General features: G+C 38.9%; 1 protein-coding gene across 31 annotated transcripts in view; it reads right to left on the reverse strand.

Moving 5' to 3' along the window:
- DLG2 (discs large MAGUK scaffold protein 2) overlaps nt 1-22,737 on the reverse strand; it is a 984,854-nt gene that overhangs the window by 103,315 nt on the left and 858,802 nt on the right. The window contains exon 1 of one of the 31 annotated variants that reach the window (XM_036384464.1): nt 13,887-14,172. The exons of the other annotated variants lie outside the window; for them this stretch is intronic. The gene's annotated coding sequence lies outside the window, so the exon portion shown is untranslated. Of the gene's footprint in view, nt 1-13,886; nt 14,173-22,737 lie in introns of those variants that run through there. 31 annotated transcript variants of the gene reach the window in all.

A 22,737-nucleotide genomic window follows, 5' to 3' on the forward strand; every position in this document is an offset into this window, starting at 1 on the left:
GTAAATTTAATTCTCCTTTTTATATATTAATATTTTTTTAAAATTTGTTTCCCTAACTTCTGCCAGGCATCGAGCTTGTTTGTTCCAAGTTGTGTCCATTCTTACATTAGATATCCATCTGAAGAGTGGTCCATGATGATTTTAGGTGCATTTTCCTATCATTATTTAAATTTTCCTTTTCACAAGGTCTCTTAGTTGAAAATCAAGTGAGGACAAGCTAAGCTGGGAGAGAAAACAATAAAGTGAATACAGGGTAGTGAAAGTACCTCTTTTTTTTTCTCTAAAATGTGATGCTGAGCTCTCTGGAATATAAGTAAATCACAGTGGTTTATATAATTCAATTTTTTAATACTATTGAAAAAGGAATTGTAAATGTGTAAAACTGCAAAGGACAAAAATAAAGTTTTGTTATTTCCTTAAAGGTAAACAGAAAACTGAGATTATCTTGCAATTTCAAGCTTAGAAGACATATATGAAGAAGTCTTAATGACACTGCAAATACAGCTTTAAAATCTTTTATAGTCAACTTTCAATGGGGCATAATAGTTCTGTTCATTACAAAAAAATATGTGTCTTTGAAATTATGGGCCTTGTTTGACTTTCATGTGTTATCAGCTCTCAGTGGAACTGAAGCATTTAAATTGATTGTAATGAGACATTTGCAGACACTATGACTGCAGCAAGCCATTCCTGTTTGGAGATGGCTGGCACAGGAGGCCTCTAAAAGCATCCCGACAGGGAGCAAGTATCATGCACTGACAAAGGGAAACAAAAATCAGCTTTGGAGAGGTCTGCCATGCAGCTGGCATTGCTGTGCAGGACGTGCCAAGTGGCTGCTCTGAAGGCAAAGGAGGGAAGCACCCTTCAAAGGGTGGAAACAGATGCTGAGGGAAGTGCTGGTTAAATGCACATCTGTTTTCAAATATACACATGTGAATTTCTGCCAGATGCTAAAACAGAAAGAATTAAACTCTAGTTGAAAACAAAACAAAACTGAATTAAAGCAGAATTCTCAAAGCAATAATAATAAAAATAGTAACAATAAGAACTTACATCTCTTTCTGATACCAGGATGCTGAAGGTGAGTCTATTCTGAGAACTGTAAGACTTCTTATCTTGTGACTTCTAACTCAGCTTCTTCATCTTCAAAAGCCTCTCTCACTCCTGTCAACCTTTTCTACTTTCTGCTACAGTTTAAATACAATTCAGTGATGGACCTATATCAGAGACTCTATTTCTCTTTTCTCCCCTCATCTTTCTCCATTTCTTTGCTATCTAATTATGCCAACAAAGTGGAATAGCCTCTCACAATTACCCTGTTTTCATGAAGCTTGTAAGAATTTCATAGCTCTAAGACTGTTGTCAAAGCTTGTTCATGTATATACACATCTTTTTGTTTATTCATTTCTAGTGCTTGCGTAACCTAAATTTCTAAGGCAAGTAACCTGAAAAAAGGATTATGAAATACTCTGAAGAGAAACCATTGCAAATGTGACAGCTGCTAAGAATCACTATGACTTTCCTAGTCCTCCTTCCTCTAGAGGTTACTATTGTTGCTGGCTGAGGAAACAGCTGTAGCGTGCTCAAGAAGGGCAGAAAAGGCCTGGAGAAGACAGATTTGCCCTTTGGCAGTTTGATGTCTTGCTGGAAAGCTTGTCAACCTTATTTACATTTTAATTTGCATGCCAGCCTCTACAAGGTTTTATATTCATATTCTGCTTTAAAGTATCTCCTTGACTATAATCACAATGACCTTTACATGTCTTTCCCCATTACCCTCTGGGCTGCAGTCCCTGCTCACTGGGCTATCCAGGGACTAGCAGCAAGAAATGTCAGGCTAAGCATGACATTTATCCAAACAGTTGGCTGCTTGTAAGCTAGACTTTTCTTACTTTTTAAAAAAAAATATTATTTCCTGTTAAAGAGCAGTGTAGGCAATGGTCACATCCTGCTAAAGGAGAGTGGTGAGGGAAAATCCCTTTCCTGTAAGACTGGAGCAAAACTGGCAATGTGCATCACCTGACAGTGGCTATCCTTGGGAGCAAAGAAGGCAGGAGGGATGAAATTGGGCAGTGACTGATTACTATTGACATTATTTTTACCATCAGACTGACAACAGAACTTGGCAGGATTATGCTCCTGGCTAGTTAAGAGAAGCACTGCCATAAACATGCCCTGCCCCAAATAAATCAGAGCACAGGCACAGAAGTATTGTGCATGCATTAGCCCCCAGCCTGTCAAGCTGCTACACAAATGCATGGTTTTTCTTACATTCAAAATAATGCCAGTTGAAAACATTCACGGATTATTCAAGGTTTTATGAGCACTCTGTAGCACCTTTCATTACAGAAAAGACTTTACTGAATATATTTTAATCAAGTAAAGCTTTCAAAGCCGCTGAAGTATCCCTGCCATAGAGAGTGGTGGTTTTGTTGTTACAGGCTAATCCTGACTTTCTCATGAATTCACCACTTCAGGATTCACCACCAAATACAGAAGCATCCTACTCTCAGAGCTACAGAGAACACTTCTGGGGATATGGTTATCATAAATAATTTCAGATTCCATAACTTCTACATTCTGATTAATCTTGATAAACATTACTTATAAAAAATTTTTTGTATCATGTGACTATGAACAGGCATTTTAAGAATGAGGCCAATTGGGTTGTACTGCTCAGGGTGAAATGAAATAACCATATCTTGGGTGAAGGAGGATGTTTGTTCCCTAGGTCAAATTGTGGAACAGTAACACTGGCTTTTTGTTATGTATCTGCTTTCTGGGACTATCCCTGAGTTTAATTTACTGTTCCACAGTATCACAAGGAACCCAATTTCCCTTTCTCTTGAGAATCTACTTGAATGCATCATCACAGAATCCCTAACTACATAAACAGCACCAAACCCAAGTTGGTGTTTGCTATTTTTTCCAAAGAAATAAATGGAACATCAGGGCAACATCTGAACTTTCACAGTTCAAGAGTTAATTTGAAGTGTTCCACTGTCAGTGTACAGTCTTATCAAAACAGTGGTGAAGAAGGTTAGTACATTACATATTTGTGCGGACAAATGCAGACAGCAATATTTTCTTCAATTCAAGGCACATGAAAGTCCTGTCCAAGATAATTCTGAATTCTGCATCTCCTCAAACCTGTAGATGCAAACTGAAAGTATTGGCACTGGTCCTTTCTGTTCTGTAAGACAGCATGTGGCCACAACAAGAGAAAAAAAGCTATTTAGTTTTCATTTGTTTTTGACTGCTCTGATTGCTTGACCGGTCTACTTATCCCAGGCCATCACCCTATATCACATGGATCTGTCATTGCAAGCTGTGTCTGCTTTATCAGGGGTAGAGGTAATTTTCTTCATGGTGGCTGGTGTGGGACTATGGTTTGAATTCTGGTCAGGAACAGCATTGATAATACAGGAATGTTTTCATTATTGCTGATCAGGGCTTGCACAGAGTCAAGTCCTTTCCTTCTCACCTGACTCCATCACTGAGGAGGCTGGGGGTGCACAAGGAGTCAGCAGGGGACACAGCTGGGACAGCTGACCCACCTGACCTAAGGAATATCCCAGGCTACCTCACATCATACTCAGCATGTAAAGCTGGGGTAAGAAGGAGGAATAGGGGAAGTGAGTGAGCAGTTGTATTGGACTAATTTGCAGCTGGGGTTAAACCATGACACAACATCAAGGAATATGGATCCAAAATGGCATAATTGCTGATGGATGACACCATACCGACCATCAGTCTGTAATTTCAGAGCTGGAGCTTTCTGTCAACCTCTCTTAAGCTGGATCTGCCACAAATACCTGAGAGCACAGACTGGCCTGGCTACGTGATGGCTGAGACTGAGGACCTGGGAAAGAAATGGCCACACGGAATGCTGTGCTGATGTCTCTATTTTAAGCCTTGTCATTCTTCATCACAATTTCATGACACAGTTTTGAAGTCACCAGCATGGACAATGTCAAAAGAAATAAAAAATTCTGGAAGGGATGTGATAAGCAGCTTACAGCTGAAAAGAAACCAAACTTCTGAAGAGGCCCAGGATCAAAGGACACTGTAAATATGTCAGTTGGATGGTACTTCAGTCATGTTACAAGACTCACTGCAGCAAGTACAGGAGAACAAGTTCTGCAACAGATCAGAGCCAATTATCAAAGTAATCCCATTTGGCCATAAAAATATCTAGTCATTTAATACTGCTAAGCCTTGTTTGTAATCACAAAACTTAATGAGAACAACTTACACTGAAAGGGAAGAAGGGAAATCTCTGGAGTAGAAAGGCTGCTAAAGAGGACGCTGACAAATGCAAGCAAATTTGAGGTTTTAACTTCTTTTATATAGGCCATACCCTATTCATAGAGGATTTTTCTTTAATCATTCAACCCAATGCTGCAGCCAGCAACAAGATTATGCAAGCACACTTTTGCTTTCACACTCTGTGCCATGTAGGCAAGTCTCCCAATTAAGAAAAGGTTTCTTTTGTTTGCATGAGAGTCTGTTTAATTTCCGGCAGGCAGATTCAGAAATAATTACCATCTATACAGAAGGATGAATAGCAGTCAAACCCAGAATTCTCATTACCCGCCAGAATTTCAAAGTGAACTTAACTTCTAAGCAAGGATTTGGCAGGTCTGAACAAAAGGGAAAAGGTATTGGATGAAAGTAGTGGTGTCTAACTTAAATTCTGAACATCAAGATTCATAATGTCCAGGACCTCAAATCTGGGAAGAGCCTGAGAGTAGTCTCAGAATTCTGAGAAGGATTTACGTGCGTTTTGAGAAGTCTGGCTCCTCCTTGCCACATTTAAGGTATATTGGAGGTCTCAAACACTAGAGAATGGTTTGGTCAGGTGAGGACAGTAGTGCCATACATAAAGGATTTTAGCCAGTTTACATTCCTGATGGAGGGATGTAAAGAAGATGGTTCTCAGTGCTTCCCAGCAGTAGGACAAGAGGCACTGGGCACAAACTGAAATACAGAAAATTATGTTTAAACATTATAACAAACTTTTTTATTCTAAGCATGATTGGATAGAGGAACTCCGGTTTTCCAGAGTTGCAGAGATATTAAAAACTTGACTCTACATGACCCTGAGCAACCTGCCCTTGTTGACCCTTCTAGAGTGACTGCTGTTGGAACAGATCATCCAGTTACCTTCCAGCCTTTGCTATTCTGTGGGTTTGTGAAACAATAGCTCCAATTCTCTGTACCTATGCAAATGTAACATATAAGCAAAGCTCCTTCTCCTCTTATGCTTAGAAACACAGAGCTGGTAAAACCTACAGGCAGGATAATCTATGGTTAACAACTTCAGCCCTTTAGAATGCAAAGATGATTAGAATAAATAAAATATTACACTTAGCTGTATTAATGTCCCCTGGCTGGCATTATTCTCCCTGGTGACAGTGCTATTGAACAACTGGGTAAAGCAATATAAAGGTTTAATATCTGGTTACATTTAATATTGAACTCTGATACAGGCAGTGCCCATGATGGCTACAGGTCTGTCAGCATTTTCAAAGTTTTATAACAGCCATGAAAACTCATGGAGTATAGAAATGAGTCAACCAGTACTTATAATTGCTGGCATTTAGCACCAGAGATGATGACTAAGAATCTATATTTGAAATACCTGGAGTTGGTGGAGTCCAACTACAAATCCTAGGGAAAATCAACTAAGTACTATATTTTTCTGAATTAAATACACTCAAATGTGTGCAGCTTGTAGAACTTTTAGGTGAGTGCTTAAAACCGTATTTATTCACACACACACCACAAACATAATTGGTTATCATACAAAATGAGTATTGTTTTGATTTGGTTTTCCCCTAATGCAGAATATTGCCATGTTTGGCATTCATCTTCCTACCCTTTCATCAGCAGATGTGGCTGGATTTCACATTTCAGAAATAACGTTTAGGGAATTCCCTGAGGCATAATCTTCAGTGGCAGATGTCACGTATCTCATACACTCAAATACAGTTTGACAGCATGCAAGTGGTCTTTGCTTTCTGCATTAACCAACCTCCAAAAAAATTAGGTTGAAACAAAAATTCAGGGAGTTAGAGTCATAATGTCTGAAACGTGTCTCTGAGAAGGAGCTCACAACAAAACAGATGTCCCAAGATGATACATTAAATTTATTTTTATATGGCAGTTTATGTAATTCATCTGAAAGAGGATGGATCTTAAAAATCACTTGTTGACATAATTTACAATTATCCAAAAGAATCCTGATGTGTTTCACAGACTTCAGTACAAACTCCATATATCTATGGTATGCACCTCAAGGCCGTCAGTCACAGTTACACATGTGCTGGAAATAAATCAAAGGACAGAACAGTGGCTAAATTAAAATCATGCTTGACCTTCAGGCTGAGCAGATTAATTTAACTACAACTTTGTCTGAAAGACCTACAGATAGTTTGAGTCACAGTCAGCAGGAAACAGATCCAACAGAAGATGAAAGGCTGAGTCAGGTCTCACAGATGTTAACACAAGTTTAATACACATATTAACTACCTTTGTGTTCTCAGGCTGGTCTTTGAGTTACAGGTTTTTAGTTATATGCAAATGGTGTAAGAAAGATCCCAGTCAGGCTCTGGATGTTTCCACATCAGTGCTTACACCTTTACAGTTTCCATTACCAAATTCAGTGACTGGCTTCAATATTTGCATTCAAGTTATTCCCTTGCATAAATGCAAGTATCTTTTTTTTTTTTTTTTTTTTTCCCTGGGAAAACCAGCAGATTAAATATGTTTCTTCACTGAAAAATCAACTTTTTAATCAAAATCCAATTTGCCAGTAGGGATACCATTTTTCAGCACAAATATTCTAACATTAATTCCTCCTGGCTCTCCTTTCTCCCTCCCACCCTCAAATGACAGTTTTGGACAACTGAAGTTTTTCAGCTCTGTCTACCTATGTCTTTTTTTGGATCCCCCCCCCCATATTTATCTATGTCTTCAACACATATTTATGTTTAGGGATACAAGCCTGAAAAAAAACCAACGTATTTCTGGTATTCTGAACCTCATATTGATATAAAATATCACTTATATTTTACCTTCATGTATACTTTAAAAATAACTAAACCAAAATTCAGCATAATCCAGGATCTCAGGTATGGTAACCTAACACTGGGGAAAGGTATAAGGAGTAAAACAAAGAAGATAAAAGTGTTATTATTGCGTGATTCATAAGAAAACATACCAGCTAGTTGATTAATTTAAAATAAAACAAGTATTTGTAATTTTTCTTCCCATGTTTCAAATCTTAAAAACACCTCCTATGATAAATACAAATCGGTAATTCTTGAGGAAACATATTTTAAGATTTAGTTGACAGGTCTACAGACAACTTCTATAGACAAAGCTTGTTTCTTCTTCTATTAAAGAAGCATACCAAAAATAAAACTGAAACAGAAAATTTCAGTCCATATTTTATATTAAGCATCTCAAACAATTGAGGAAAAATGTTGAATTTCAAGTCTTATGAATAGTGTAGGGCAAAAGCCGGACTAGTTAATGATTGGTATATAAACCTGAACTAAAATTTACAGATGCACTTCACAGTAATTCTACTAGAAATTTGCATAAAAAGTTGTAGTCCTTTCTGCTTGCTGTCTTCTAGAACTTGCCCTTTCTCTGCTTCAGACCCTACATTCAATACCTACACACCAAAATGAATTTAATAAAAACAAAGCAGAATTTATTTGCATCTCTGAAAAGATGGGAGAAAGCTGAAAACAAGTGTTTTCGTCTCAGGGGCCAGGTGCCAGTAGCAAGACATGGAAGAGTGAAAACCAAATAAAGAGATTTGAGTGCAAAATTGCAGCACGTTACCTTAAAAGGCCAATATGTAATCGCTGCCATAAAAATATCCAAGCTTCTCTATAAAGCTGTTTCAGGTATCTTGTACAACTAGACCAGGCTACTATTATAATTCAAAGATGATAAAATTTGAACAGAAGTAGAAGAAACCAAACATGAACGGCAAATGTTTAAACTGCATTCAGTATTACAGAACACTTTCTTTTATTTGAATAAGAACATTTTAGAATATCTACAGAAAATTTTATGGTTTTTAACAACAAATTGCAAAGAAATGTGAAATGAAATTAATTCCACACCTAGAAAACCTGTTTTGAATGGAGGAGTCCTATTTTCCCCTCCTCTCAAACTTGTTCCTCTGTTGGATGGGTACATTTCAGTGAAGTATCTAACACTTGTGGTTGACCTCAAAGAGAAGAACTATAGACCACTACAGGTAACAGCTGAGTTTCACCTAAGACCTAATAATTCACCTAATCATTTTATTTTACATTTCTGGACGACAGCCCAACCCAAAGCCAGCAGCAGCACTGTCAGTGCACTGTCATTTTTTTATGGAATGTCTACAGAAACACCTAACTGAGGAGGGCAAGGATAGTCCATGGAACACTGAGAGCAGATAATGATTTTGCCTATTATCACTTCTCTAACTGAAATAATAAATTCCTTTCACAAGGAATATTTTGATAGGGAGGGTCAAAGATCTACTCCTATAAAAAAACTGAGATTAACAGTACTGTAGATAAATACAGAGAGAATAAAATACTATTTACATGAAAAAGTACTGTAATACTGTATTTATGTTTATACCTTCTTAAAACTTGTAAGTTGATTTTTTGAAAGAAAGCAGAGATTTTCTTTTGTGAGTAATATTTAATTACTTAGATACCACTAGTATTACTAGCTGCTGTGGATATTTTTTCCTACTTGGGGAACACAGTACTCAACGCAGCAAGAAATGCTTCTGAGAGTACAATTTCCTTAAAAGATAGAAATAATTAGCAATAGAAGGGAAAAAAAACCCCCAAAACAAAAACTCCCCACAACAAAGTGCATAGTTTTGCCTGCCTGGCTTGCTCACCCGTTCAGTTTCAGCATGTGGCTGCACACAACACAGTTAAATCAGTTCTTTATTATTTTATAATGTTAAAGGTTATTACCACAACACACAAAAGGGATAATAGCGGGTTCTTAAATTAGCATTTGCTTAGCTCAAATGCCACTGCACTAATTCCTTTCCTTAGAATCTAGCACAACCAGTGTTGCAAATCATGCTTGCAGAGTGGTGGGCTTGGCTGTCTCCGGAACGGGACACATCTCCTCAGGGGAACAGGAATGGATTAGAAGGGACAGCCCATGTCTCACTCTGCCACTTGGCAGGTCCTTCAAACACAACACACTGACCACTGTGATGTAAAGACGACATTAACTCTCAGGATTTAAAAAACTCTTGTCAATCCAGATTACTCTCCTGCCTGGCTAAAATAATAGGAGATTTCTGCTAACACTACAAAAGTATTCTGGGAATGAGGACTCTATCTGCAGTTTTATCAGACTGACTTTTAAGTGAGCACATTGGGAATTCCCAAGTAGAAAGCTGTTGATGCCATAAGCATTTCCCTGTAGTACAAAATAAAATTTGTATTTATTATTAAGCTTTAGGCCACCAACCCCTCATTAGAACTTTGCACAGGACAGAAGAGAGTACACCACTGCTGTTCAGGCAACAAATGAATCTGCTGCAAAGGAGCATCACTCCTGTTGGCTTACTGCAAGTGGGATGACAAATGTTCTCCATCTTCAATTATTCCAGGCAGGACAAAAAACTGAGGACCAGAGAAGCTGCAGGTATTTCTCAGTGCTTTCAGCCTGTAATCTGAGGAGATCCTAGCAGCCACTTTCATCTGGGGCCACTCTCATAAGAGGGTCTCCCCAGATTTTTTTTTTTCCTTCTGCATATGGTCATGATCCAAAAAGAAGAAAAGTGTTCACCTGGAGGAATGCACAGGGACTTCCAGTGCAGCTTTCTTGGGATATATATCCAAGTCCTGCCTGTAGGACTCAAAGCTGTAGGGCCTTTACCAGAGATGTGTGTCAAACCCTTCACCTCTGTTTATGGGCAGCTTCTCCATTGTAGTGGGGAGACAGCTCTAGGAACCAGCACCCTGCTGACCATGCACACCCCCTGAAAACATGGAAAAATTCCACAAAAAGCTGACATGATCCTGAAAAGGAATCTTGATGAACACTTTTCATGTTTTTGGTCATCCAGACTACATTAAATGCCATTCAGAAAACAGACAATTTGTGTAAGTTTATTTCACTGTCATCTGTCTCCTACTGATTTCTGGTGCTGAATTCTCCAAAACCATCTCTACTACCCTGGAACACACCCTTTTCACCTGTGATGTTTCAAGGACTGAGAGACCTGTTTGTCCATCTGGCAGCAAGGAAGGTTCTTTTATTTTATTTTACTTTTTCCCCCAGCAAAGAATACTTATGTTAATAGGTTTTTTTTATTTTCTCTTTTTAAAAATAATAGCACAATGCATCCAAATGTCAAGACACCAGGAGCCACCAAACAAACCAAGCACTTGAATCCACAAACAAACTGAACTTAGCATTTGTGAGATGTATTTTGCTTACAAGTGAGCTTTTCATGGATTTAATAACTTGAATATCCCCTCCTGCTTGTAAAATCATATAGAACCTAACCAAAATCTCTTCTGCAGGATTAGACCTTTACATGTATTTCCCTCACAGCACAATGAGCAGACCAACATCAAAGGGCATGCTGTGTTTATGAACAAGCTCTCTCTCTGCTCCAGCTGCCAAATTTATTCCTGTAGTGCACTGAGTGTTTGATAGTCCTTTAAAATGGAGTTTCTCTCCCTAGTTTTCTGGATGTACAAAAACCTCTACTGCTTTCCACTGACACACTGTCATCCTTTCCTATGTTCTATCTCTTCCGTTCCCTAGTTGTATTGGCTATTCCCAACACTGAGGATACTCCATGGCTAACCTATCATTTCACCCATTTTTCCAGTGAAGGCCCTTTCCCTGAAAGCCCATCATCATTATCACCAGTGTCTGCACAGCTTTGTTTCACACCCTTCTTGAATACTGAATTCACACCTGAGAATTCCTAAAAATAGCAGTGCCACTTTATCAGTCTCTTCAATAAAGAGTAAGAGAATTAATATCTAGTTAACAGCTTTCAATTTTATGCGTTAGATGTTTCTGGGCTCAAGACTCAATATTATAAATATTTTGCTTTGTTTGAAAGCATGGTTTGTGTACTGTGTGCTTGAAAGAGAAAAACAGAAGTGTATCAGAAGTGCATACAAACGTGTGAGTTTACACACCCCTGCTGCCATATCCAATCACTTTTTACACAAAGAGCACAGTCACACAACTACACAGTCAGACATTAGCTGTATTTACAGCAAACCAAAAAATAACTGTCCAAAAACTAATGCTGGCTCATCCAATAAACCATTTTGTCAAAAATGTTGACCACAAGCTGCCATGGGTCTTCACAGTAAACCCGAAGGTCGGTAAACAGGAGGTGTTTCAGACTAAAGGAAAAAGATAAAAAGATCAATTCCTGAACTCAGGACTTTTATCTAAGATATTTTTCCTGGGCATCTATATTTTATACGAAAGATAATGTGGGTTGGTTTCATCTGCAACCAAAAGGCAAAAACAGAGCAAGATTCCTCTTGGAGAGCAGATTTCTGCTACGGTCAGGAAGCCAACAGACTCTTGGAGCTGTGGTGCAGAGTGTTTCCAGCAGGATGTAGCACTAACAACAGGGATGGATGCTTCCTGGACCAGCCCTAAGGGCATTTATGATACAGCACTCCATGGAGAGCACTGCTGTTGCCCACTGCCAGGTGGGAGGCATGGATCATAGCACCAAACTAATACCCAGATAAAACATTTGTATCCTCCAGATTGAGATGTGAAATGCAATTCTTAGTCTCTGTTATTTTTCCTTCAGCATCCCTCCCAGGATATGACCACAAAGGAGCAGTAGGCATGCACCCAGGATAAAATGGGATTTTTGCCACATCCTCTGGCTATTTTCCTTGGTCTTATTTGGAGTGAACTTTGAAAAGCTGGTCTCATCTGTGCCCAAGCCTCCATACCACTGCCTGGAGACTGAACTAGTTGTCAGCTTTATTTACTGTGTAATAACAAATAGCGAGTCTGCATTTCTGGTTCCCACAAAAGCCCATATGCCCATATCATAACTTTCTCCTTTTAGGGTTGCTTTTCCTGTCCTAATTTATACTTCCTAAGTTACAGTACATACATTTACATGGTTAATGTTCATATTGCTGAGATTACACCATTGTGATGCATGCAATATAAATGCCTAGACAGATGGATGCAGTATCACAGATTTCTGAAAGGAGGAGAACTTGCAAAGCCAGAAGCTCACACTTCAAGAAACCCATTTGCTGGCACAGGGGTCACTGAAAATAGATCTGAATGCTTAAGAAGCAGTGCAATACTCTTAAATAAAGTAATGCTGACAAAGGTATACACTCTTTCCTAGAAATAGGCTCTAGTCTGTTAGGCTGCCAGGAAATAATTGTCACAAAAAAATTCTGCTCTTCTCAAATTTATAATTTATGAAGAGTAAGTGCAAATCTGCTAAGCAAAGGAAGTCAGTGGGAAAGGCCATTGCCAATAGCCTTTCTCTTTAAGTAAAAATTGATACTAAAATGAGATACCTTATTAACTAAACCAGGATCAGTCCTGCAGTTTGATGCTTCACATATAACTCATTGAACGAATTATTTCTAAGTGAGAAGTCACAATACAAGTCTAAATCACTACAGACTAAACAATTTGGAGTGATATCAGGTGAGAGGTCTCTGGAAGAGAGTGTCTCCCTCCATGTATTAATAATACAGCAATAACACAACAGGTGCCGTTCTGCCAAACTCTCTTGATACTTAGATACAATAAACTTGCTTCTCCAACCCACAGAGAATGGAAAAACAACCCCAAACGGGGTACAATGAGACAAAAGCAATGACTATAATACTACCGCTAATAAAAGAAAAAGTAAAATTGTTACTCGTGACCACTCCCTCTCCTAGGGAGACATAGAGGTATTATATGGCAATCTCAGTATTTCGGTTCCATAAATTCTGCTTTTCAATTCCTTTCTGATTAAAACAACAAAAAAAATTTGCAGGCTTACTGATTTTTAAAGGTTACTGGCACGATAATGTCAACATATTAATGGAGCTTGCTTGAAAAGCTACAGAGGTCAAAAAGAAGCCAGTGATAATTAGAGCAAAGAATCTAAAGCTGGTGAAATTCAAAAAGTCATGCAGACACTACAGGAAATATACCTTTCTCTGCATAGCTGTGCTATAGCATGTTCCTACAGTTTGTTTCAAAGTCTCCCTTTGCCTTTCATCTTACACATATTTCAGCACTGTTGTTATGCAAGATGGGGAATCATTCATTTTAATGTGATACTAAGCATATTACCACAAAACCAGAAAGAAGCTACTGATTTACTGAGTATCTAATTAAAAAGCTCTACAATTCAAATTCTTTGCAGCCCCTCACTGCACATAAAAGATTTAATGCTGCATCTGAAAAGCCACATGTACAAAAAGCAAAGCATTTGTAAATGTTTCTGATATTTGCTTATTCTTTTCCTTCCTCTTGTTACAAAAGCCACAGCCATCACTCTCTTTAAGTGCTAATAAAAGCAATTTAATGACAGGTAGATTTGCTGGTTCATAGCTTCTTTGAACCCCCAACACACTCACTAAAGGAAAGTAACTTTAGCTAGGAAAGAGATCCTCGCAGCACGATGGTGAATAATTCATCATTGCATTTTTCTTTTCATCTCATTTTGTGCCAGTAACGTACACAACTGAAAATATTGCAAAATCTAAAAACAACCACAGACAAGGACTTCCAGCAGCAAAATACACATTAAACTAGCAGGCAGGTTTCCCCAGCTTATATAATAACAGCTTTAGCTCGACAGAACCCCCATCACTCACCGAGGACTGAATTCACTTGAACAAAAGCGGAGCCCAGTCACCAAATGCAGCTTTGCAGGACTCTCAATGCAAGATGCTCCTGTCTGCTGTTCGGTTCACACTTGCCTTTATAACTAAGCCAACCAACAACATTCAGCTGCTGAACCTGATGAATTATAAAACGGTAGCTCCCAGACTCACATATTTTACATCACAGGGGGTGGTCATCCAGCATACACACTGCCTGTGTACATATATTCTGCTATAACTCATCCTGATAAACACATCAGTGCTGGCAGCAGTGACAGTAATTGGTGCTCAGGATGTACAAGCACAAACCAATAGAGCACACTCCCACCTTCTGCTCTGAGCAACATCTCTACCTGTCAATCACTGCACCTTGTTAAGGTGGAATGAGCGACTGCACTTGGGGGAGAGGCAAAACTCGGAGAAGAAACCATCTACCAACACAAATTCTGCTCTTAAACATTTCTTAATGCAGTAGTAAATGTACCTTCAGTGTCCTCTAGGTAACAATTTTCATGGTTTTTTTTCCTAAATCTTCATCAAAATCCTCCCTTCTTAAAGACACAGTTCTCATTTAGCGACTAACACAGGGTTTGTTACTTCTACTATCATGAATGGAAATTATTCAGGCAAATTCCAGGGACATCAGCACGGAAAACCTAAAAGCATTACTCCAGGCAGAATGACTGTTAAAAGCAGGATACTTGTTAGGTGAAATTCTGTGCCCATTTTAAAATCCTCCTAAAAATGCTGAAAGGTTTTAAGATCATCCTCTAAATTATAAGGATGTGTTTGTAATGCTCTTCACTTCTCTAATACTTTCTTTTTCTCATACGCTTGCATAGCTTTTAAAGTCAATATATAGATACAAAAATAACAGAACCAAACACCTAATTACCATTAATCCAATCAATTAAACTAAACATTTTCAAATGGGATTAAGTACAGCAATAAAAATCACAATTGTTGCACATGCCACAAATTAACACTCAGAATTAGCCCCTAACAAGCAAAGCAGGTTATGGTAATGGTAAAACACAGCCAGGGATCAGCCACTGGAAAGGCATTTGTACGGCAATTTTTTTATGAGGGAGCAGAAGTTGCTCTTTCAGAGTTGAGCTCCAGGAATTTTGTATGTGTTTTACACAAACTCAAGGCTATTTTTTTGAGGATAGAGTTGGAATGAACACTTTATTCAAGAGGATTTTTTATTTCTACATCACTGGTGATGATTCTCAGAGGGTTCCATTTGGAACCTGAATACTTGATCCCGCTCCTTTCATTTCCCATGCCTGTAAAACTCCCCCAGTTTTTGGTGCCATGAAGAAATGTAGTTCTTGGGAAGGTGAGCACAGTTGTGTGAGCGGTTGTGCATTGTCTGGATGCTTTTCCACGAACAACTGGGCTGAGGAATGCAAATGAAGCCTGCGCCGGCAGCCCCAGGCAGAAACCCAACCCTTCTCACCATCTGGACTGACTGATGTGCGTCACAATGTGGGAACAGGGTGTTGCATTTCATGCATAGCAAAAGCTAGTCCTATATGTGTATATATATCCCCTTCCTCCTGTTCTCAGCTGCTTGTCCACCCCATTCCTCATTTGTCTCTTTGTGTTCAGCACCTTTACTATCTGAGAAAAAAATCACTCCAGGCCAGAGGCATGAGCAGTGTTTCTGCATGTGCTGCTGGCTCTTACTACAGAAGGCTGTATGAAAGAAAAACTCTCTAGAGTTGGGTGGCAGAATGTAGGGGAGACATATCAGGATTTAATCACAGTAATGATTTTGATGTCTTTGTCTTTCTCAGAGGCAAGGACAACTGAGATCCAATATCTGGATTCTCCAGTGATGCTGACCAAGAATAATCCAATATGGGCAGAAAATATTCCAAATGATAAACCCTGGCTCATTAAGAAGCAGAAAAAACAAGAGTCTGTGCTACTGGATTTGTCTTTTAGAGCCAAATTCTATTCTCAGGGGCTTACATATTTCACGTGCACATCATGCAGGTTCCCTAAAATGGCCTGATTACAACAGTTTGTTGTCTTGTGCACTAATTAGGGTTTTCTGACCTATTTTTTATAAGAGACATTTACAAACCATATGTGCCAGAATGCCCTATTTTCCTCTTTGTTTTGCCTTAACCATTCAGACTCTAAGAGGCTTCCCAAGGATCTGTGTACACATGACACTGCCTACAACAATTTGCTGCCACATGAATAAGACACAAGCAATGCATGGTTGAATGTCCTTGACCAACATAACTCTCATGCTAAAATTCAGCTCCCACTTACTCAAGAAAATGTTTGTAAAAGTGACCAATATTTCACTAATGTAAGCCACAGTAATATTTCATAGCTGCATGTAGGTGGCATACATAAACCAGAGTCTGCGGCATTACATAAGATCCACCATTCCAAGAGAAATTGCTACCCTGCTTCACACTTGAAATTTTTAATTAGTTTTCCTGGCTTCCATGTTACCTTTCCATGGGTAATAAAGCTGATACTGCCATAGTAGTCAACTATGTGAACAATGTGGTGTTCTGTAAAAGTGCTACCTTCGAGGTGATTTGATACACTCAACACATGAGCATATGTCCATGAGCTCCATGTCCTTGGAGCTCTGTTATTACATTCTAGTACAGAATGTGAGATTTCACATTCAAACATATTCACTCCACTGACAGGTGTGTGAAAATCCCATATGGCTGCCAGATTTCTGTATACCTACATATATATATATAGAGTGTGTATTTTTAAGGCATTTGTAACAAACACATTTGGTATTGACTCTGATGTTCTTCGCTTCAAGCTGAAAAATAGAACTGATCTAAAAATGAAAAAAACCCAAAAAACCAGAATACAATAGTGTTCCCATTTGCTACCAAAACATTACTTCTTTCTTCCATAATCACATGGACTATATTGACTACATATCATGGATATCCCATTTGCTGTCTAAAGTGAGCACACAGACCACTGGGGAAAAATCAGGGCATTCAGCTGGAATAACAAGAGCAGAAGCAAATGTAACTTCAAATTAAAAATAACTACAGGTAGATACTATCCATATCACAAATTAGCTAGTACTGGTCACTTGCACCTCAATGAAGCAAAATTAGATCTCCAGGATCTCTAGAGCGTGGACCTGGAGTTTCAGGAGAAAAAATGTGCACCAACAGAGATAATTCCCAGGCCACACCAGAATGTATGGATGACCAGTACTCTGGGTAGTAATCTTTGCAATGTGGCCTAAAATGCCATCCTGAAAACTAAAGAGGTATTTATTCAGTGTCCTGCATTTAGCAAGCTTCTATTTCTTTACTGATTTTTTTTGTCAGGCTTACACTGGATACATTTTTACCCTGGATTTACACTCTTTCATCTGATAGCCTTTTGATGGCACTGTCAGAGAATACCTCTGAAGCAAAGAGCCTAGCAGGATATAAAAAAGGACTGGGAATTTATCAGATAATATCATCCAGAAGAGCAGTAATGACAAGAAGCCTAAGCTTTCCAACGACCCAGGGGTGTAAAAACACTTTGTTTCTTACAGGTGTTTTTACTTTCATGGCAGGCTCAACCCACTGCTCTGCCTCAGTCTACATCACTTTACAACAGCTCAGCTTATCCTGGCCCCCCTATAGGACAAAGAGTATCAAGGGCTGCGAGTCACTTCCCACCTTCCTCCCAGCAAAGGCACTAATTTAGCTCTCCCTCCCTAATCCGGCTAAGCGTTACCATGAAATCTGTACGAGTTTAGCTGATTCTGAGATCTACCTTTCTTCTAATCAAAGTCAGCTGAGCATAATTGTAGAGGTCTTTTATTACACTTGATAAAGGCAAACCCCAGTTACAGGGAATATCCCTCCCTATACACTCCAAAGGGTAGTAGGTGAAATAGAATCATCGTTCCTTTTGAGTACAGAAATCTATCAAACTTTTAATTCCAGCTGAGATCACAGAGGATTTACAAGTTTCACTAACTACTCCATTGTCTGTGTTCTGAATCCAATGAGAATGTATCCTTTTATAAATATATGGTAAAATAGTACACATTGAGTCAGACATATTCCATTGCTGTAACTTACATACATCCCACTCTGCAAAATAAACAACAGTGACAATGTAAATTAATTTAGTTGCCACGCCAAGGCAATAGAGAAATTAATTTTCTTTCAATGTTGCACATATGAAATTTAATGTAAGAACAGTTTTTAAATAGTTTCAGTTCCTAAGATTAATCCTCGTAAGTAGAAATGAATAAAAGTGTATACTTAAATTAATTAAGAAATTAGCTGGCACAGGGCTTTGAAGATGCAAAGGACTGTACAAGTGCTATTGCTATAATAATATTTTTCTGTATTACAATACTTTCCTTCCTCAAGTGACATCTCTTTTGCTACAAGTGCAGAGTGAAAGCTCAAGTCCTCTTTCTGAATGAGGACTGTGTTTGAAAAAATACAGAAAAAAGAGAATTTAAAAGGATATTCAGCTAGGTCTGAATGAACAGATGCCCAAGAGAGCAATTTAAGTTGATCAAGGGCAATGACAAGAACTTGCTTTGCTAGTTAGGAAGGCTGATCTCTCCTAATGGTGGCTTCACAGTCTTAAGAATATGAATGACCCTATCAGTAATAAAGAAGAGCAGCTAAAAGGGAGGAAGACCAGATGGCACTTTCCCTAGAGCCTCTGGAGAGGCTGTCTGGATTTGATTTGATTTGAAAAGCCTTTTATAGCACCCTGTGAACCTGGAATAATATAGGTAACCCATTAATAGGTCAGCAGATATCACAGGAACAGTCTAATATTTCATAAAAATGTTTATTTTCTCTATGGCTTAGGTTAGTGCAGCTGGTTAAAAGAACTGAGAAACTTGGAGAGATGGTTCAGAATCCAGAGCTAGTTTGCAATTTTTTGTTCTGGTTTTCTTTTCTTGACTTTCGTTTTCCATTGAACCTTGTGTTTGCTTTTGCTATTCCCTTTTAAATGAGTTAAATTTTTCTGAAGTTTGATATTCAAATCCAAAACAAATCATAAAGGATTTAATAGCTCTATGAGCTGGAAAAAAATAGCTAAAGATAGACTTTCTACTAGCTAAAAGTTTAAAGGTAGTAGCAAACCAGACAAGCATCTTTTACGCATCTTTTACACATCTTTACACAAACAGAAGGTCCCACAGGCAGCTCCTTGTAAGCCTAATGCAGGAAGCAAATGAGTTAACAGCTTTGGATGGCAAAGAATGGTGGAGCCATGAAGATCCTCCTTGGATTCGCAGTTTAACTCTGCGTGCACTCTGTGGTGGGAGGAGTAGGTGGCTGATTTGGGAAGAAGTACAGCACAGGAATGATACACTTGACTCCTCTGAGGATGGTGATGAAAATCTGTCAGCTTGGCATAGTCCTTCATGTTACCTACAGCAAGAACTGACACATGGAGAAAGCAACAGCTCTACAGACATTACAGTAAAAAACACAGAATACAGATGGAAATGGCCTTTAAGATCATGGAGTTGAACCATTAACCCACCACTGCCAAGTCCACTATCAAACCATACCCCCAAGCAGCATACCTACACGTTTTTTGAACACTTCCAGGGATGGTAATTCCACCACTTCCTTGGGCAGCCTGTTCCAATGCCTGACCACATTCAGCTAAAAAAATTTTCCTAATATTTAATCTAACTTCCCCTGATGCAACTTGAGGCCATTTCCTCTTGTCCTATCACTTGTTACATGGAAGAAGAGACTGACCCCCACCTGGCTGCACCCTCTTTCCTGGTAGCTGCGGAGAGCACAGCACAAGAGGCAGAGTGTGTGTGGTGGAGAAAGCAGAGCTGCTTTGTTGGAGAGTCCTGTGACAGTACTGCAAGGGGCTGTCCATGGAAAGGGAAACAAAACCACAAAACAGTCTTCATGAGAAAACAGGGAAATTCAGGCCTGCATTTGTGGTAGATTGCAAAATATAAGCGGCATCGCCTGTGGATGCCTCCTGCACTGATTGTGACAAAGAGCCAGCACAGGAATCAGTACGCACGCACACACTCTCAGATTAAGTTTTCCCCTCCTACAGTTTTCTTTCAGGAAAGAAAATCTGAAGCCTGGATGACTAACTACAATGCAGATGGCAGAGCAGTGTAGAGATACAAGCTCCAAATGAACTAGCTCAGATGACACCACAAGTGAATTTAACCTACTCATACTGAACTCCATGGTTATGCTGTTCCTGGAACCTGAACATGCACAGCATTTTAGGATTCAGACAAGCCAAAGAAGGACAGCAGGTGATACTCAAGCTAGATCTGTGCCAGCATTCTTGCAAATTTACGTCTGCAGCTTTTTGCCATTACTTGTGAATGTGCCAAGAAAGTACCTCCCAGCAAGAAATAATACATGGAATTACAGCAGCATCAGAACAAAGTATTGCTCTGAAAGGAAAGGAAGATATAACTCCTTTTTAGGATATAGAATACCCTCTTTCAGCTCCACAGGAATCATCCGTAGCCTTGCATGGTTCACCAGACTGCTAAAACTGCAGATTTTCTGTCTTAGCTCTAATGCCAGGGCAATTAATTCAGCACTCACCAGACACCCTCTGGGGTAGCCAGGGTGATGGTTCTCCCTACCATCTTTATTTGAGGGGATACCTAGCTACCTTTTGGGTAGCTAGGGTGATGGTTCTCTGTCAAACTTGATTTGAGGGGATTGTCATGCTCAGTGTATTCCCACACTGTCTGGGCATTCTGAAGGTGGGAATAGCAACGACACTTCATCTACAGGTCAGCAGTAACCATAAGCAGGGAAATGTCTGCCATCCCAGCATATTTACACCTGGTAACTAACTTCCACATTCTGAGCCCAGCTGGGCACTTAAGGACAAGCCACCCTTTGGTGAGGATTCTGTCTGAAGGGACCCAAGAACCAGGACACTGATTAGATGCTCTGTTCTTGAACTACTTATATATAGCTTGAGGATTAATTAGGAGTGGGAAAGTGCTCTAAGACCTTTAACTGAAGAAGTGAAGAATGAAAGGAGTTGAAATCTAAGTACTTATTATCACTACAGTATCAGAATCTCTGACTGAAACCCTACAGAAATAACTCACGCAGTGTAGATCCAAGAAGAACATTCTGTTAAGGTTTCATAAATGACAAAATGGGATTTATCTGAGAATGCTGAACAACTGAATAGAGAGGTGGTACGTGTTAAAACTCAGGATGTGCAGTTTTCAGCACTTGAATTTATAGGTATCTACTCCTGTGCTCTGCCCAACTTTCTGCCAGATAACACCAGGACTGTAAACATAGCATTTGGAAAATAAAGGCCAAGGATAAAAGCTAGGAGCAGCAGTGGGCAGTTGATGGCTTTCTCTTGCTTGTGCTTGCAACTCAACTGCTATTTTAGCAGAGCACCTTGGAAAAGGAAAGCAGGAGCAAATGGCAGTAACTGGGAACTCAGGACAGTTGTTGTAAGAATTTTTTCTGTCCTTGTGTCCTGGGATGGAAACTGCTTCTGTGACTCAGTTTCTCAGCTCAGCACTGCTCCATGCAGGTACTGTGAATATACACTAAAATAATGATGTATATAAACATTTATCCTGCAGGCCACCTAAGCTTCTTCAAAGCAAACAGTTCTACAAGCAGTGATTTTTTCCAGTCTTTTTTTTCTCCTTTTACCCACAACTAGAAAAAAAAAAATATTGGCCCTCTCAGTGTAAATATTGCACAGCAGACAGAAATATATGTCAGTCTGAGGGACATACAAGGAAACAATATAAAAGTACCGTCCCTGAGCAGGGATAGAAATTAAAGGAACTTTTGCAGGTCCACTTCTCAGAGAATACATTGTTAAAATGTGATTTGGGGGCAGAGTAATCATACTTGAATGAGAACAGTAAGAACAAAATGATCCTGAGGTGAAGATGTTGAAAGCAGACAATCCATACTGCTTTGTGCCAGTAGCAAACAAGGACTTCAACAACAAGGTATAAAAACGCATTAAGGTGATGAAAATGGGCCACTTTTGAAGGAGACAATATGACCCTTACAAAGAAAACCTTGTGTACAGTACACCATAAAAGGACAGGGCAGTTTGGATGATGACTCCCTGTGGAGACTGTAGTCAGCTTCATATCTTCATAGATGGGATGTGTCCCGGCAATGCCTGACCCTGTGGGTATCCTGGCATTGTGCTAGAGAGTAATGAAAACCATGGCCCTCAAAGTATCATCAAAGTTCTGGGCATGCAAAAATTAGTTAGCCTGCACAGAAATTTATGAGGGGGAAAAATCTCTTTGCTTTCTACCAGTAGGTTTAATTACTTTACTTCACAGTAAGCATCCCATTGGGCTACTCTTTCCTGCTGAATTAACAGAGAATTTTAGAAGGATGAAAAATGCAAATCCTATGTGTATATTTTGACTACACTACCTTCATCCTAATAAAAAGAAGAGACAAGTAGATAAAACCTTTCTGAGTATGACCAACTAGCAAAGCAGGGCAAATAATTTGTAATGAATATATGGTTTGCTCTCTGTTATTTTAAATGTTTTTATGATTTTTTTGCTGTTTTCACAAATTAATGATCACACAGGAGTTAGTAGATGCCCTCTGCCTGCATATGATTTATGAGCATTATATTGACAGTATTTACAGTATGAATTTTGCATAACCATATAATATTTCTTATTTTCTTGCCTGGTGAGGTGTAAATATTACCACTACATTTCTTGTGCAAATATTACTATGAAATATATTAATTATAAAAAATATTACTAAGTTTACCCAGACATTTGATGGAAATTAAATGCAAATGATTACAAGCCTAGATGAATTGTTCAATTATA

Source organism: Molothrus ater, chromosome 2, assembly GCF_012460135.2.
Source record: "Molothrus ater isolate BHLD 08-10-18 breed brown headed cowbird chromosome 2, BPBGC_Mater_1.1, whole genome shotgun sequence".
In the NCBI taxonomy this organism is placed as follows: Eukaryota; Metazoa; Chordata; class Aves; order Passeriformes; family Icteridae; genus Molothrus; species Molothrus ater.